This window comes from Rattus norvegicus, chromosome 2, assembly GCF_036323735.1.
Source record: "Rattus norvegicus strain BN/NHsdMcwi chromosome 2, GRCr8, whole genome shotgun sequence".
NCBI classification, from domain to species: domain Eukaryota; kingdom Metazoa; phylum Chordata; class Mammalia; order Rodentia; family Muridae; genus Rattus; species Rattus norvegicus.
The window spans coordinates 228,972,766-228,992,208 of NC_086020.1; the positions used below are offsets into that span (position 1 = coordinate 228,972,766).

Consider the following 19,443-nt stretch of genomic DNA (forward strand, 5'->3'; position numbering starts at 1 on the left):
ACGCTGGCACACATCTATAAAGGAGCAAGGATGACCAGGAACTCAAGGTCATCCTTTGCTAGATGGTGATGGAGGCCAGACAGGGTTCCATGAGATGGTGACATAAAGAAAGATGGGCTTACAAGATGATTCAGTGGGAAAAGGCACTTGACACCATGACTGCTGACCTGAAATTAATTGCAGAACCCTGTAGGGGGTTGGTTTGGTGCTGCTATGCTTTCAAATGCTAACTATTGCACACACACACTCACACACACACACACACACACACACACACACACACACACGAGATCTGGTTGCCCATGAGAGATCTGGAGATCCTCATGTATACCAAATGAAGCGATAAAAACCTTGCCCCCCAAGTTATCCTTGATTGGTTAATAATGATGCCTGCTGCCTGGGATGAGCATAAGAGAGGAGGGCAGAGCTAAGATTCCTGGACTCGGGGTCTTAGGCAGGAACTACCAGAAGAGTGAGGAGAAGGACGAAGAAGGAAGTTGCTATGGAATAGGTGGATTTTGAGCTCGTGGCCACGAGGGCCGGCCTGTTGGAGTAGAACAGCCCAGATAGAACATGGCAAGGGATATCTCGGGGATAACCACAGGGAAGTAGACAAAATAGCATAAAGGGTTGATATCCTCCCAGCTCTAGTGCCTTTCAGCTTATTATAAATATAAAGGGTTTTGTCTTTTATGAGGGAACAATATGGTCTGGGGTAGGGTAGAAACCCCTATTAGATATTCAAAGTCAACAAGGGGCTACAGCAAACCCCCAAAATAATATTAAACACAACTGAACCCACATAGCAAGAGTTGACTGACTCCTGTGGACTGCCCTGTGACCTTCACACAGGCACTGTGGCATATATACACACAGGACAGGGGGCCGGGGGAGGGAGAAAGCAAACAAACAAACAAACTAGATTTACTTTTAACATTTGTTCCCTTAAACCAATTATACTCCTGGGTCTCAGCTTTTTCATCTAAAAAATTTTATACCCCCCACACCCCACCAAAGGGAAAAAAGGGTCACTCCTGCAGTGACACCCCTGACCGTAGCTCTGCTGGGTTTTTTGTCTTCAGTACCATAAATGGTTGATCAGCAGAAAACTAGCAAGACCCCCCCAAGGCCATAAAAAGAGACTAAATAAGAAGTGTGTGTGTGTGTGTGTGTGTGTGTGTGTGTGTGCACAAAACTGCAAGTTTCTCACAAAGCATTGTGAAGGCATCCAGGGATAATTGTCTCCATTGAGCTCTCTCCAGTGTCACCCACTCTTCAGTCTGGGAGGACCGAACCCAGGGACTTGCGCTTGCTAGGCAAGCGCTCTACCACTGAGCTAAATCCACAACCTCACTCTTCTCTTAATGGCTGTTGTTAATCTTGATGTTCTTGGATGCCAACATCAAACCTCTGTTTCTTCTTGGGTTGGTATGTTTTCCTCCAGGGATCGCAGTTCGTATTGTATACGGATAGTAACATGGCATATCTCTTTCAGAAGCACGTCTGTTCTGAGCATTCCGTTGAAATCACTACTTGATATCCCTCATAAACTCAAAATTTCCTAAGTTAAGTTCTCTGTCTTTTCCCTCCTGACACAGCCCCTCCTCACTTCCCCCACATTCAATCGATTCCAAGTCTCAGTTCCTAAATGTCTCTCAGATGTTCACACTTCCTTCTGACTGTCACAGACCTCATTTACAAGGCGTCCTTGTCACCTGAATTGCTCAGCAGTCTTTCTGAAACAGGGTCTTACATATCCCCAGGCTAGCCTTGAATTTTCTATGTATCTGAAGATGACCTTGAACTCTTGACAATCCTGACTCTGCCTCCTGAGTGTTGAAATTACAAGTATTTTTTAATAATAAAGGGGATAATCTAAGAGTTAAATATAAATAACGGGATATTCTTAAATCTACTGCCTGCTGACTCACTAGCCTTTACAAGCTAGTTTTTAAGGAGAAATTAGTTCTTGATGAAACTTCAGCTCCTTCATAGTTATCAGACTCAAGGTTAAACATGGTACAATAAACGCTGTCTTATGCATGCTCCTTCCTAAAGACCTACTGAGTCAGCAGAAATGGTTACCAACAAGGACAGGAAAAGAATGTCTTTTCAGGGAACCCAATAGCAATTCCACAAAGAGACCAGAAAAGGATGAAGGAGAAAATCCTTGAACAAATGATTCCACCAAATTTCCCAGAGCAACGGAACATAAATCTCCGATCTGAAAGGTCATAGAGTCCGTGCAGGTGCAGAGAAGACTAGTTCATAACGCGCATCCCAGGCCAGGAAGATGGTGCAGCAGGGAAAGCCCGAACACCGGAGCTGAAGCCCAGGATCCACAGGGTGATCAGGAAGAACCAAGTCCCACAAGTGGTCCTTTGATCACATACTCACACTTGTGCACTGGGTCACAGAGGCACCCACATAGTACATTAAATTAAAGACATAAATAAATGTTTAAATTAAAAGTTTTTAAATGCATATCGCTGAGAAATGTCAGGCTACAGGAAGAAGATTCTAAATGTTTCCAGAGGGGATGAACAAGAAGGATAAATCAGAAGCACAAAATGTCTTCTTGGCAACAGTGTTGTTCAGAAGGCAGTGCAACAAGTCCTTCATGCCTAAAGGATGAGACGTTTCCCCCAGGATGATATTACAATTGAACCAGAAACGATAGTGGTAGAATGGGGGGATTTTCATTAGATTTTGATGAATGTGTGTGTGTGTGTGTGTGTGTGTGTGTGTGTGTGTGTGTGTGTGTGTCGATCTTGTGCAGTGGAGACCTAATTGGTTTTTTGTTTTTATTTTTTTTAGATGTTTTGAGACAGAGTTTCTCTGTGTAGCTGTCTAGCTATCCTGGTACACCATCTGTAGACCAGGCTGGCCTCCAACTCACAGAGATCCACCTGCTTCTGCTTCCTGATTACTGGGATTAAAGGTGTTTTTTTTTTAATTCCCTCTTGATTTCATTCCTTTGGTGGGGTAGGAGGGAATCAGGTATAGAGTGATGACTAGCCATTCAGTCGAAGAAGCGAACTCAGAGGGAGGTTTGTGTCAATGGAACTGCGGGGAACACTTAAATCTGGACCTGGACCTTTAAAGCCCTGATACTGTATTTCTAGCTGCCATGGAGGCCTCAGACAGAACTCCCTTGTACTTTTCCATGGAAAACACCGTCTTTACTGGAGCGTCACGGAAATCTCAGGGTCACTCTCCTGCCGTCTATGACACTCCTGACTCCTTTACTCACAAATCTGTATTTATTTTTTTATCTTCATTTTCACACAGCTTTCCAGGTATTTATTCATTGTATATGTCTGCTGGGTGGGTTATCTATAAAAGTCAGAAAACAGCTCCTGGAAGTTGATGATCCCCTTCGTCTCCCTGGTGTCTGGGACTCAAACTCAGGTCGTCACACTTGCTGGCAAACATCTTTAGCCTCTCAGGATCCATCTTTATCCATCCCAGGAGCAAAAAGATGCAACCCTTAATACTTTAGGATGAGTCTGTTAAAAGAAGCAAAGAGAGGCACTGATATATAATGTTTAGCACTTATACACAGAGATCGAGTCTTTTAAAAATAATTTTATCTATTTTATGCCCATGTCTGTTTTGTCTGCATGTATGTCCATACCTGGTACTCCTGGATGCCAGAAGAAGGCATCAGATCCCAGGGGACTGGAGTTATAGACGTTAAGGACATGGTCTTTGCATGGGCACCATATAAGTGGTTGGGATTGAACCTGGGTCCTCTAGAAGAAGAGCCATTTTTTGCTGAGCTCCAGGTTTTAAAGAGTTTTAGATGTTTAATGCCAAGCCCTAACTCCTGTAATCATTCTGCCAAGTTGACTCGTCAGAGGTGACTGGCTCAAAGCTGAAACTGTAACTCTACATGTTTGTTGACTATTGTTTTAATCGAGTCTTAAGGAGTTTTCGCTTGCTTGCTTGCTTGTTTCCTAAACTTAATGTTTATTTTAAATAGCTTAATTGGCAGATTGGGGGAGTACTGATTTGTGTCTCTATATTTTAAATAGATTAATTGGCAGATTGGGGGAGTACTGATTTGTGTCTCTATACGATACGGATACAAACCAAGCCTGTTGAGGCTGTCCTAGAACCCAATAAAGCACAGGCTGAGATGGGGACGGCAAGCCTGAGGCCAGCTTTGACTCCATGGATACAGATACTGTTGAAGATTATCTGCTCAGGTTGGTGGGAGACAAACATTTTCTTCATTGGCACAGCCTTTGGTAGGGTACACCGTCACCTGCAAACAAACTCCCACCCATGCTCTGGTAAGCAAATCTAATGAAAAGCTCTGGGTCACACACAAGATACACGAAAGCAGAAGGAAACTGTAAGAAATTATGGGAGTGGGAAGAGGAGAGAGAAAAAGCAATGACCATAATAAAATACATTATACACATGTATGAAATGTGTATAATTAACACACCGATGAAAGCCTGTCTCAAAACATTTGAGAAGGCTTTTGTTTTTGAAATGTGTTACAACCTTGACTGAGTCTATCTTCAATACATTTCCCAGAGATTTACAAATACCCACTTCTACACTCAATTGTGGAGCACAGGGGGAAACAGAATGTGGTTCTTATTCTATGTGTCTGTGGTTTACAAATGATTGAATTCTTCGACCTTGCTCATGTTTGTCACTGTCCTGGAGTTAAACATTTACTCCCCATTCAATCCCTGGATCCTGACTGGGAACTGGGAACTTTCAGGGGAGATGAGAGCCAGAGCTGCATGAATTCTTTCTTTCCACTCTGGAAGCCTGGAGAGCACCATCACTGTGTGTGATTGGGCTCTTCCACCAGCCTGTGTTTACCGGAACAGCTAGTGTCTCTGGCCTGGAGTCCTTTCTTCTTCCAAGGTTCAGGCACCTTCTGTCTTCTCCCCAGGCTCAGGTTTCACTGGCAAGCTTGTTTCTTCTTTCTAATTTATGGTCAAGGCAGAGCAGCGATCTTAAAATGAGATGCCCCAGAAAAAAAGATCCAGGAAAACAAGGAAAGACAGTAAGACCTTTTCCCTAAAGCTAGCTTTGTAATTAGTTGTTTTTATGCTGAACACCCCACTTTTTGTCCCTGGGCTTGATGGGAACCGGCCCAGAAAGCTACTTCACCTGTCAGTGGAAGAGGTTTCGGCCCCAGGCTATTTTAATCTAAGTAAATCGTGCTGGCTGGTTTGACATCAACCTAGAGACAAGTTAGAGCTGTCTGAAAGGCAGGAACTTGGATTGAGAAAAATGCCTGCATAAGATCAGGTTGTAAGGCATTTTCTTCATTAGTGATTGATAAGGGAGGGCTCAGCCCTTGTGGGCGGTGCCATCCCTGGATGAAATTAAAAAAAAAAAAAAAAGCAGGCTGAACAAGCAAGCAACGGGGAGCAAGCTGGTAAGCACCATCCTTTCCTGGTCTTTGCATCAGCTTCTGCCTCCAGAGCCCTACCCTGTTTGAGTCCCCATCCTGCCTTTCTTCAGTGGAGGACTACTATGATATGGGAGTATAAATAAGCCCTATCCTCTTCAACTTGCTTCTGGTCACAGTGTTTTGTTGCACCAATAGAAACCGTAACTAAGACAGTCGACAGTAATGCAGTAAGAAATGTGCCCAATTGGCTATTCTTTGGGGGGACGTGTGTGTCAATATCGTTGGTTTTCTTCGGTGACAGGACTGCGTAGTCCTGGATGACCTCCGACTCACAGTGTAGACCAGGCGGGCATTGAACTCAGGATCAGCCTCTCTCACCTCTGCCTCCTCCGTGCTAGGATTTCAGGTGAGCGTCACCATGGCTAGCTCTTCTCTTCTTAGTAAGTGTTAGAACTTTATCATGATAGAAGGAAGTATTTGGAGTCAAAAACCGAAGCACAGATGAGTCAGAGTATTTTATACTTAAATAAGCTTTAATCTACACTAGAGCTGGGCAGATATCTGCCCTCCGTGTTATTATATCTACTTCCCCGTCAATAACCCCAAGATATGACTCGCCAGGTTCCATCTGGGATGCTCTTACTCCAATTGGCCAGCCCGAGTGGCCATGTTTTCATGACTCACCCACCCCACGGCATCCTCTCCTCACTCTCTCCTCTCTCCTCTTCTCCCTGTCCAAGTCTCTTCTCAGACCCAAGCCCGGGAACCAAAAACTGCCTACCTTTCTTCTGTATAGCTATAGGCTGCCACCACCTTCATTCAGTGGATAGTTTTAAGTTAAGGAGCAAAGACACAGCATTATTTGGTGTAAGGAGGGTGGGGTTCCTCATGCATGAGGCGAGCAGGGCTAGTACTTAGCAAATACCAGCAACAAACCAAACCTCAACAGAGGTGCAGCATAAAATAAAACTTGGTTTCTCTGTGTGGTTATTGGGAAATAGCAGAGGTAAAGAAATACAGCCACCAGATTAATTTACTATTTATACTTAAACAAAAAATAATTCATTTTACAACCACTGGTCTGTGGTGAGTTCCAGAATGTTCTGCTTCTTCACTGATAAAACGGACATACCTGCTTCTTAGGATTGCTAAGGGGGGTATGTCCCAGGCACATAGAGAGATATGGGCAAGTGCCCCACAATTGCTAATAAAGACAAAACAAACTATGCCCCGGGACTCTGGAATTGACTTCTATGCTTTGGTAAAACACAGTTAGCTGTAACTGAAGCTATTTTAAGCTTGTTCACTTTCCTGACCATTTCCCTAAATAAATTAGTCATACAAAAATAAGTAGTTTTGAAAAGTATTGATGCTGATTGGTCCAGCTGTGCAAATCTTCACTTTTTGGGAAGTCAGTTTCCTTATCTGCACCCAGGGGAAGTTCACCTACAGCCTTTCTTAACTAATTTTTAAAGTATTTATTTTTAAATACTTTTTAATTTTTCAAGTATTTATTGTGAAAACAAATATACTTTGATACTCAGCTGAAATGTCCCAGATTAGGTATAATGGTTGTATACTTTTAAGGCTTTGTAATTGACAAGTATTTTTACGACAACAACAATAATAAACAATAATAATTATAATTATTACAGGATAATTAATAATGAAATAATAATAATAATAATATTAATAATAGCAAGTGACCAGAGCAAGCCATAAAACCTGAAGGCAGTCCTGCAAAGAATCCTGTGTCTGCAGGAAATTCCCATGTTTTCATTCCAATGCAGGCAATGACTGTGTCTTACTCCATTGGTGGGAGCTTGGCCTTCCCATCTGATGTGATTGCCTAATTGTTCAAGGTTAGTGGGGTTAAGTCAAGTGGAGTGTCTGGAGGTTGGGTAAACAGGTATGTCACAAGAGTGGGGAGGTTTGTGGAATATCGGTTCCTGGTGGGCTAACTCCCTTGGATTTAAAAAATGGTTCTCACATACTCCAAGGCAAGGTTTACCATCTGTCAACTTGAAATTGCTAAACTTTAAACTGGGTGGCTGTGGTCCCTAACTGCCTGGCATTCCTCTCCCCTGAAGCACACTGTTTTTCCCATTAGAAACCTTGTCATCCATTCTCAGTCCACGTTGTCTGTGTGGTTGAGAGGAAAAAAGAGGAGGTTCATCAGTAGAAGTCAGCCCCTCCTTCCTTCCCCTCCTCTCTTCCTCCTACATTCTATGTTACTCAGCCAGTCTGGATTTCTCTATCTTCCTATCTCAGCCTCCTGACCACTAAGCTAAGTTGCTGGGTGAGAGAGAGAGAGAGAGAGAGAGAGAGAGAGAGAGAGAGAGAGAGAGAGAGAGAGAGAGAAAACAAACAGCTGGATTGCAGCTATAGCATACAGTCCTGGACCCTACATACACTGGGTGGTGATGTGCTAGCTCCCCTTAGCAGTAAAGCCCATGGTTGATCCAAAGTGAGTGACCATCCCCATGAGATCACCTCCCCTCCAGGCTAGGGACCATGTGTAGACACCTCACTGGCTTATCTTCCATGACCCCAAAAATGACCAATCCCAATAAAGATTTCTTCCATTTCCTTATCCAATTCCAGTCATAAGACCCACAAAAGGCTGTGGGGCAGGGCAATGCCTCTGCATCCCTAAGTGCTCCCACTCTCAGATGTTTTCCTCTCTTTCCCTCAATAAATCTGTTTGCTCTACTCACTCCTTATCCATATCTTATTTTTGGATGTGAGACAACAGATTGAGAAACCACAGACTCGGGGTGGCCTTGGTGGCTGATCTCTGACATCCTAACTCCCTGACTTAAGCTTAGCAAGAGCAAAGAAAGGCTCCCCCTGTCAAAGAACAAACATCACACCCACACTGGAAATCCAGCACTTGGGAGGCAGAAGAGGAAGGGCAGGAATTCAAAGCCTTCCTTAGCTGTAGAGCAAGTTTTGATAACAGCCTGGAACAAGTGAGACCCCGTGTGAAAACAAACAAACAAAAATCTACAGTCAGAGGTGATAGAGCAAAGAGCTTGAACAAACTCACTATTATAAAATTTTAATTAGTCACTCGAAGGACAAGCACATATGCAAATGTGCCTAGCATGCTTTCTGCATCATCGGATTATGCCGCCTAACTATGTTAACTACGTTAACATCAGAGGCCATCGCAAATCATCATGTACTTTCCCTATAATCACCAGATATGGCTACACTGATTACCAAAACTGTCCCATTTAAAGTATCAATCAGTCTAAGATCTAAGACCTTGCTACCTTTGGACCAGAGATCTGATCGATTAACCTTAACCTCCCGCATCTGTAAGAGACAATTTGAGGCTGTACTTGTGACTCAAACCTATAATCCCAGCACTTTGGAGATGCAGAGAGTAGGGTCAGGAATCCAAAACCAGCCTCAGCTACATTGCAAATTTGAGGCCCACCTGAGCTAAGTGAGACCCTGTCTCTCATCCCCCTCCCAAAAAAAAAAAAAAAGATAACAGAACACTGGCTTCAGAGTCAGGGGGGGTTGGGAATTAGACTTTCTTCTTTGGTCATCCAGATTCCTAAAACATTTTATGAGAAAGCCTTCTTAATTCTTTATTCTTTCAGCACGCTGCCATCGTGTGGTCGTTTTGCTTTTTCACACAAGTCCTTTGGATCCTACAATGCTGTACAATGACCCCTGCTCCTTCAGGGACTAAGGACAAATTCCCCTAAGAAGCTGAAATGACATAGAATAAACACCTCCCTTGGGGCTGGAGAGTTGGCTCAGCGGTTAAGAGCACTGTCTGCTCTTCCAGAGGTCCTGCAACCACGTGGTGGCTCACAACCATCTGAAACGGGATCTGATGCCTGCTTCTGGCATGTAGGTGTACATGCAAATAAGGCACTCGTATACCTAAAATAAATAAATCTTTAAAAAAAACCCCACCTCCCTTAATTAGTCTGGGGGGGGATAGAAATTTGTGTGTAATTTTCTAAGTTTGTGTATGATTTGCTAAAATGCAAGAAGGAATGTGAATAAGGAACGGGAAGACACTAGGAATCTAAAGAAGACTTTACTGGGGCATCTGGCCAAACCCCTTGCAGAAAGTTGAGACAGGACCATCCTCAAGTCAACCTAAGCTTTATCAGGAGAGCCAGTCTCACCGAAAAGAAAATTAATTTAAAGTTTGGGTATAATCTAAACAAAGTTTTTCAAAAAAATACATGCTATGAGTTTTAGAGATTTCGTTCATATGATATGATTTTATATATGATTTTGTATACAGTTTTCTGTAAACACTGGAGAACTCAGTGAAATCAACAGAATTAAATTCGGTCATACACGTGAGTGTGACGGAACAACAGGTCTCTATCCCAGCACTTGGGAGGTGGAGGCAGGAAGATCAGAAATTCTCATCTCTGGTGGCTACATAGTGGCTTCCACACTAGACAGTAAACTGTTCCATAAAAATTAAAAGAGTCATCGCTCCTATACTGAGGTCCAAGCAGACCAGATGGAAATCCCAAATCGTGTCACTAGCATTCTAAGCTGTTTGTTCATCAGGACACAGAGCTAAACCACCAAATTTCCCTCAGCTGGCTTCATCCGTGAGCAGAGTAGACCCCAATATCAACCAGATAGTTTTCAATCGTTGGCCTTGGAAGAAAGCAGCTTCACAATGGCCCATCTACTCTTTGTCCTCTTTTATGTTCTTCCTGCTACTTCCAGCCTTTCCCCGTCTATAAAACCAACTTCTGGGCTGGAGAGATGGCTCAGCAGTTAAGAGCACCCGACTGCTCTTCCAGAGGTCATGAGTTCAATTCCCAGCAACCACATGGTGGCTCACAACCATCTGTAAAGAGATCCGATGCCCTCTTCTGGTGTATCTGAAGACAGCTACAGTGTACTCATATATAATAAATAATAAATCTTTAAAAAAAAAAAAACAAATTCTGCCCAGCCCACAGAGTATGTTCTCTAGCTTGTGGAATAAAGCATTCTAGAAAGACGTTGCTGTAATTTTGTCCTTTGACAGAGAGGTCTCAGGTCTGCCCACATTTGGGAATGGCATCATCTTGGGTACTTGCCACTGCCTTTTTCCCCAAATAAGAAGCCAATACAACCAATGGGATCGCTCGCAGTTTCCCGGCACATTCATTATTTTAGATCACCCACGAGATTAGACTCAGGGATTGATAGCACCATCCTTCTCCCAAATTCATATGTTGAGTTCCTAATCTCAAGTCCCTCAGATTGTAACCTTATTTGGGAATGGGTTCTTTACAGGGGTAATAAAGTTAAAATGAGATCATTAGGATGGGCTCAAATCCAATACAACTGGTGTCTTTAAAAAGAATAAATCTGGACACAGTGACATTTATAAAGGGGATAGGATATGTAGACACAGGAAAAAGATGGCAATCTCCAAGTCCAGAGTAGAGGCCTGAATCAAACCTTCCCCTCACCACACGCCCAAGGAATCTGCCTACCCACACTTGTTCATGAATATCTTGAACTCCAGGATCATAGACTTCTGTTTCTGTTGTTCAGTGTCTCTTGACTCTTTAAAACGTTTTATTTATTTGTTTTTCTTTCACGTTAAAAATGTTTTACCAGCATGTACGTCTGTAACCCATGTGCGTGCCAGGTGCCCGTGGAGGCCAGAGATCCCCTGGAACTCTAAATACAGACTTTTATGAGCCAATGTGTGAGTGCACAGTACTGAACTTGGATACTCAGCAAGAGAGTGCGCTTAACCACAGAGCCATCTCTCCAGTCAGCTTCTTCTGCCTTCTGAACATTTCTGTGGAGAAACTAAAGCCAAGGAAAGCTGTGACAACACCCGAAGTCAAAGAATGCAAGCAGCCCAATGGGGATGTTTCTGTCTTTGATATTTTTCACCTGTCACTCCAAGTGCCTGCCCTTCCTCTTAATGCCTTCCTTTCCTGGAACAGCCCTTCCGCACATGTAAGACGCTGTTTCCTCCACACCGCAGACAGAAGACCCAGTGAAGAGTGCTGTTTCCTCTTTCTAGTAGTCTCCATTTTTTCCATTTGAGAGAACGCCTTAGGCTGGCTCCCTGCCTGCAAGCCAAGGGTGTGTGAAGTAAGGTGAAACTCACTTACGTTAATGTATTCTAGCCAAGGATGCTTTGAGTGTACCAATCAGAGGCCAGTGGGGGAACAAAGAGCTAACACCAGGGGTGCAGAGTTTCTCTTCTTGGAATCCGTATAATGCGAGCAGAAGAGAGGTAGGCAAGCTTTTCTATGAAATGGGAACTCACAGACCAGTAATGTTTTCTTTTTCTTCTTTCATTTTTGCATCCGTCAGAACAAAATCTACAAGAAATAGGTTGAGTCGTTGCAGATGAATCTCTCAAAGCTGTTACAGAGAAGTGGGATGGGTTAAAGGGTAAACATGACACAGCCATCTGTTGTTCCTCTTTTTAAAAGAAGGAGTCAAGATTTGGGTTGATTTCTTTAATAAGAGCGTGAGGCATTAATAAAAGTTGAGGGCTCAGAGATTACTTTTTCCATATTATTCATAGCATGCGTGAGACTATTCTAGATACCATAGAGACATTAATAAACCAAAACTCCCTTTAGTCACATTAGAACATGGTGTTACGGATGTTCAGTGTGGCTGGGACAGTTCTAAAGTGTGCGCCACCATGTCCAGCGAGGTCCCATTCTTTAACAGACAAGTGGGTGTGTGGAGAGACTCTGTTACTCCATAGTAGTTCCTGGAATTTAATGTCAGGGATTTGCAAAATAGCAAATTCTCTGCTCACACTGGCAGGGGCTAGAGTTCCCAAGGCTCTTAGCCATCTAGTTTCATTTCCTAAGCATCTCTGCAAAGCAGGCCTAGAAAACAATGGGAGAAGCAAAGGCCTTGCCATCGATCCCATTAAACTAGCAATCTGTTCTTTCCACACAAACTTTAAGAGTCACAAGCTGCCCTGGAGAGCTGCCCCTTTGCAATCACTCTGCTTATAAAGATTCTAAAGAGCAACGGAGCAATCACAAGCCAGCTGTGACTGCCCCTCCAGCTCCAAGCGAACCTCCAGATCCGAATGGGCTCCACTGAGGACTGAAACACTCTGTGTGCTCCTCAGCAGTGGTCTATAAGGGGGCATTGTCATTCAGCATGGCAAAACCTACAACAAGAAGATTCCTCTTAATATCTTATGAGGAAATGTCCTATATATTCTGCTTTTAATTCATCAATTTGAGCATTGTCCATTTTGACTGCCAATAAGCCATGTCATAACCAACATTATTTGTTTCCTTTTTTCTTTTCTTTGTGCATGCCTGTGCGTGTGCATGTGTGTGTGCATGTGTGTGTGTGTGAGTGTGCGTGCGTGCATGTGTGTGCACATCTGTTCAGCTCTTTCACTCCACGCCTTATTCCTTTGAAGCCAGATCTGTTATAGATGCTGTGGTGAGGCTTGAGGCCAGTAAGCCTTAGCAATCTTCTTGTTTCCATAAGCTGGTAAATGGTAAAATTATGATGATGATAATAATAATAACAACAACAATGACAACAACATGGAAAGTAATAGATGAAAACATGAGATATTGGGGCTGGGGATTTGGCTCAGTGGTAGAGCGCTTGCCTAGCAAGCGCAAGGCCCTGGGTTCAGTCCCCAGCTCCGAAAAACAAACAAACAAAACATGCGATATTGATCACTGGCCTTCATATGTGCACTTGCAAGGGAATACACTTGCATATATACAACCCACGCACATGAAGATCCCTTCAATTGAAATAGCTCATCATTAAGATTAGATTGTTACTATTGTGACGCAGCAGGTCGATGGTTATCAAGCATGAAAGAAATGATCTTTTTCATATACTTCAATATATATTTCATATATATATATATATATATATATATATATATATATATCTCCAAAGTGATAGGTAGTGGCTATAAACACTATTCTTCCAGAGGATCCAAGTATGATTCTCAGTACCCATGTCAGGTAGTTCACAGCCACATGTAAGTCAGCTCCAAGGGCACCAATATCTGTGGCCTCCGTGGGCACCTGCACTCACATATACATATACATACACATATACATACACATACACATACACATAGACCTAGACATACACACACACACTTAAAAATAATAAAAATATGTTTAAAACTATTTTTATACAAGACTGACCCCAAGCCCACATGGGAAGAAAAAAATCAACTCCTGCAAATAGTCCTTTGACTGCTACAAGTACACTGTCATGCTCCAGCATGTACAGACAGACAGACACACAGACACACACACAGACACACACACACACACACACACACACACACACACACACACCAAACAAATAAATAAAAATTTAAAGATAGTTATCTTGTAACGTGTGATGCATTTCTGTAACCGGGAGCCAGTCCGGAACAGGGGAAAGGTCTGTTGGTGCTTGCAGAGTTCCTTCCACATATTGAAGAAGTAGAGGGCCAAGAGTAGGGTTGATTTGACTCTGGGTTTGGCCCATAATGCACTGAAAGTCCCACATTTCACAGCAATCTCAGCCAAAGCTGCAGGCCTAGAGTAGGGACCAGATTCAACTATGAGCAGGACACACAGGTCCTTAGATATGTGGAAAGTTCCACAAACCACATCAAAAGCTGCAAACCCAGGCAGGAGACCTAAGCTCACACAGGACCATACTGACCTTCTGATGAAGACTTCAGATAATGCCTCCAACCCTAAAAACCAATGTCTCAACTCTACTATGTCTTTGGCCTTTATTGAACATCGAAAACACCACCACTGGGGGGACGGGGGGGGGGAGGGCGGAGGAGGGGAGCTGAAGAGATGGGTCAGCAGTTAGGAGTACTTGCTATTACAGAAGACCATTCATAACTTCAGTTACAGGGGATCCAGTGCCCTCTTCTGATCTCTGTGGGTACTGGGCATGCACATGGTACACAGATACATGTAAGCAAAACACTGATATACATAAAAAATAAATAGACTTGAAATTATGCTTTAAAAAAAGCAGAGAGGCTTCCGTTTAAAAGGAGAAAGAGAATTAATTAATCAAGAATCATATTAGCTAAGCAAGCCCCAGAGGAAAGACTGAAACATCATAAAAGTCCAAGATAGGGGGCTGGGGATTTAGCTCAGTGGTAGAGCGCTTACCTAGGAAGCGCACGGCCCTGGGTTCAGTCCCCAGCTCCGAAAAAAAAGAACCAAAAAAAAAAAAAAAAGTCCAAGATAGCACAGCCCCACTGCCAACCACTAATCATAGTAATGGCACCTAATGAGAATGACATAGAAGAACTTCTAGGCAAATAATCCAGTACTGATTATAACTATGTCCAAACAATTTGAAGAAGGTGTGATTATGCTCCAAGAGAACAAAAGGAAATGGCTGAATGAAATGAGGAAGTCAATCCAAGATGTGAAAATAGAATTCAACCAAGGAGATAGAATTGCTGAGGAAAATCCAAACTGAAAGGATGCTGGAGATGGAAATCTCAACAAGTCACGAGAATGGGCAATGTAGAAAACAGAGTCTCAGGATAGAAGGTGAGGGAGAGGAATCGGTTCACTCAGAAAGATCAATGATAAAATTTTAAAACTATAGATGTATAGAATGTAAGAGAGCTCTGTGATACCATGAAGAGAACCAACTATCAGGTTATAATCACAAACCAAGAGAGAGAGAGAGAGAGAGAGAGAGAGAGACAGAGACAGAGACAGAGAGACAGAGACAGAGAGAGACAGAGAGACAGAGAGAGACAGAGAGACAGAGAGACAGAGACAGAGAGAGACAGAGAGAGACAGAGAGACAGAGAGACAGAGAGACAGAGAGACAGAGAGACAGAGAGAATGAAAATAACATAATGAAAGCACAGAGGAGCAAATTTCCAAATCTAAAGAAAGAGATGTCCTTTCAGGTATAAGAGGACCAGAAACTGCTATTATAGCTAAAATATGGACTAAAGAAAGAATATTAAAAACTGAAAGAAGAATCAAGTCACTTATAAAAACAGGCCCTCCAGAATAATATGTGTCCCACCTTCTACATGTCCTCCAATATTAAAATTGAAGGAGAAATAAAAACTTTGCATGACAAAAAGAGATGAAAGAAATGTATGACCACTAAGTTCTACAGAGAACACTGGAAGGGAGACTTCAGTTTGAATAGAAGGATAAAAACACCCAATTATTCACAGGGATAAGTGAAAAATGCCACAACAATTAATCAAAAGAGATCTAAGGAAATACCCCAAAACAAGAAAATCACAGATATTAATACACATTGCTCAGTGACTCATAAGAGTAATGGTCTTAATTCAGCCAATTAGGAGGCAAGGCTAGAAGACTTTGTCACCCCTTAGAAAACAGAATCCACCTCTTTGATGCTTTCAAAAAACACATCTCACCATCAAAGGCAGACACCACCTTAGGGTAAAAGGATGAGAAAAGATTAGCAAATCTCTCAAACCTTATATAGAATCTTCTTTCTGTAGTAGATGACAATCTTATAGAAACATACAGCTGATCAAGGTTCAGAAAATAAGAGACTGCGGAGTGTTGCTCTCTAAATGAAACATCTGTATCACACCTTTCTCCCCAAGGCTCAGGGATCATTGAGAAAGAGGTAATAAGAAGGTGACAAGAGCCAGACATAGTGAATAACTGTGGTGAAACAATATTTACTGGATACAATAGGACCACTGTACACATAAATTCACCTGGACTGTGACAGTTTGCACAAGACCTGTACAAGACCTGTAAAAGATATTGGCAATTGATGACAACTTGGGGAGCAAGAGTCAGTTTTCTTTGGGGATGCAGCCTCTGAAAGGCTCCCATCCATCAGTAGTGGTTCTAATCCATGCACAGACAGAGCTAGGTGGACTCAGTCTAGAAGGGATGGGCATGGGGGGAGGGGGAGGGAGGGGAAGAAGGATGAAAGGGGAAAGGAGGGAGAGAGAGCGGACTTGAAGTTGGGAGGGGGAAGTGGTCGGGAAGACAAGGGCAGAACTGGAGGAAAGAATGGGGATTTGATCAGGACATGCTGTGTGTGTGTATAAAATTCTCAGTAAAAGAGTGTTCTTCTTTAATCCATGTGGCTGCATTCGCAGTTCCACAAGAAATAATCTAATTTTGAGATTATTGTCTAAGAGCAAAGGAATCTACATAAAAGGACAGAACCAAGTATAGGTGCAGCCTTAAATGTTGTAAAGTCAAGTTGTCCCTTACAGAATGTACTTGGTAGACATATGTAGGTCATAGCCTTATGGCTCAGATGATAGCACCTGCAGAGAAAAATTAAGAATAAGTAACATAGGGCTGGAGAGATGGCTCAGTGGTTAAGAGCACTGACTGCTCTTCCAGAGGACCTGAGTTCAATTCCCAGCAACCACATGGTGGCTCACAACCATCTGTAATGGGATCTGATGCCCTCTTCTGGTGTGTCTGAAGACAGCTACAGTGTACTCATATACATTAAATAAATAATATTTTTTTAAAAAGAATAAGTAACATAGACATCTGTACTTCCTGGCCTGTGCCACCTTATTCCGCTTGCAGAAGGACTCACTAACACAGTGGGTGCTCTACCAGCAGCATAAGACATCCTTCCCCCTCAGCGTCCACACTTACCTTACATTAGACTTATATGATTAGAGCGTCATCCCCCACAGATGTCATCATCCTCAGGTGACTGTCCATCTGCCGTGATATTTGTCCCTGGTTGAACTAACAGGAAGCACTAGCTCTTCCTCACCTGTCTTATCACTGACAGGATTCCTGGTGTAGAAAACTGAACAAGGGGAAAGATTTGTTTTATCATATGGCAGGACAATGAGGAGAAATGTAACAAAGCAGACCACACCTTGGTGGCCTCCACGTGCAGCAGAGCAGAGCAGGAAGAGAAGGAAGCCAGAGCAAGACACAAGACCCAGGACATAAGTCCAACAGGCCCTGCCTTCCACATTCTATCACATCCCCCAGGATCTATTCAAATTTATACCAATTAACTATTATTAAGTCAGAGCTCTATTTACTTGTATTAGTCAGTGTCTTAGTCAGGATTTCTATTCCTGCCCAAACATCATGACCAAGAAGCAAGTTGGGGAGGAAAGGGTTTATTCAGCTTACACCTTCCACATTGCTGTTCATCACAAAATGAAGTCAGGACTGGAACTCAAGCAGGACAGGAAGCAGGAGCTGATGCAGAGGCCATGGAGGGATGTTTCTTACTGGCTTCCTTCCCCTGCTTTGCTCAGCTTGCTCTCTTATAGAACCCAGGACCACCAGCCCAGGGACGGCACCACCCACAATGGGATGGCTCCTCCCACCTTGACCACTAGTTGAGAAAATGCCTTACAGCTGGTTCTCATGAAGGCATTTCCACAACTGAGGCTCCTTTTCTGTGATAACTCCAGCTTGTGTCAAGTTGACACACAAAACTAGCCAATACAGTCAAGTTCCTCTAGAGTCACAGGACTTATGGAATATCTCTATATAATGGAAATTTATTGTACTGACTTACAGTCTGTAGTCTAACTAACCCAACAATGGGCAGCTGTGAGTAAGAAGGCCAAGAGTCTAGTAGTTGCTCACTCCCACGAGGCTAATTGCTTCAGCTCATCTTCTGTATAAGCTGGGATCCTGAAGAAGTAGGTTCCGACAGACATGCTGGCAAGTAAGTGCAAGCAAGCAAAAGCGTGTGAGTCTTTCTTCTTCCAATGTCCTCCAGCAGACGGCATGGCCCAGATCAAAGGTGTGCATCACCACGCCTGGATGTGGAACTTGCTTTGTCGAAGGCTGGCTTTGAACTCAGAGATCTGCTTGCCTCAGTCTCCTGGGATTAAAAGGATGTACTACCTTGCTGCAGCCTAAGCTGTTCGTGGCCACTATGCCTCAAGCCCCAAGTCAAGATCCTGGTCAGAAGCCTGCGTCTTCAGCCTCAAGATCTGGATCTCAGGTGTGCCCTCCATTTCTGTACTGTAGCTCATTCCAAATGTAGCCAAGTTGACAACCAGAAATAGTCACCACACTACTTTATGCCTGGAAATATATCTGCAGACATTCCTGCGGTGTGGGACTATTTAAACTAAGGCTAACTGTGATAACTATACGGTGAATCCTAGATTACTGTGTTGCGGTAAATAATAAAAAGATCTGAACGCACCAACTCACTATTGCCGGCACAGTCGGGCCACGTGGCATCTGCAGGGCATGTTCATCTCAATCAGCAAAAACGTCTCAACCTGACTCGCTAGGTTTCCAATTTCCACCCCACACTGTCACCAGCTACTCTCTGGTGCCAGCCGCAGCTGCCCTCTCCACCTCCATGGCTAGCCCCAGGAGCAGTCTATCTCGTGGCCCTCTGCTGTGAACTCTGTTCACATTCTCCGCATCTGCCCCCTGTGGTTACAGTCACAACTCCCAGCAACCCATTAAAATTAAAACTCAGTAAGTTTGTAATCTATCGATCAGATTTATATCAGTAAATTCTCACTCCACAAGACGTCCATACAATAAACTCAAAGCCAATTAATATCGATACCTAGATAAGACAAGTTGTCTTGTAATAATCCATCCCTTATAAGATCATAACTACCTGTCACCCTTTAAGGCCACACGGATCTGAGTCGTCTTTCTTGGCCTCCATCTTGGTGGTTATTTCTCCCGCCTTACAAAAACTCTGTCCCCGCCTTTCTTTTTCACTGCCCAATCACAGGCCTTGCCTTACCGGGTGCCTGCCCTCATCTGCATATAGACATCAATCCGCATTCCCGATCCTCAGTTTGAGGTTGGCTTTCTCTATTTCATCAAACACCTGGGACTTGTTTCCTCCAGTTTCTTGTGGTGAATCATCTGTTTGTTTGGTTTTTTTAAATCTGATTCTCCCTCATTACCTTAGCCGTCCAGTGTTATAATCTGCTAATAACCAAATAACATCATTTGCCTTGCGTTTTACCATTGCTAGAACACTAAGGTGCATTCTATCCTATTTCATCTGTGGCTGTAAGTTGTGTCCAGTGTATAGTGATTAAATATTTTATTTGGCACGCTGCTGTATTCATTTTG

General features: G+C 43.1%; 1 long non-coding RNA gene across 2 annotated transcripts; it reads right to left on the reverse strand.

Annotated features, from left to right (window-relative positions):
* Nucleotides 1–3,244: 3,244 nt before the first annotated feature.
* On the reverse strand, nt 3,245–19,205 carry LOC108350122 (uncharacterized). Of its 2 annotated transcripts, XR_005501325.2 has the most exons (4): nt 18,974–19,205; nt 17,900–18,045; nt 17,008–17,167; nt 3,245–3,509 (listed from the first exon to the last, which is right to left on the reverse strand). It is a non-coding gene; the product is annotated as an uncharacterized LOC108350122 (long non-coding RNA). The 2 variants fall into 2 exon arrangements; XR_001836924.3 differs by lacking the exon at nt 17,900–18,045.
* Between the last annotated feature and the right edge of the window lie 238 nt (nt 19,206–19,443).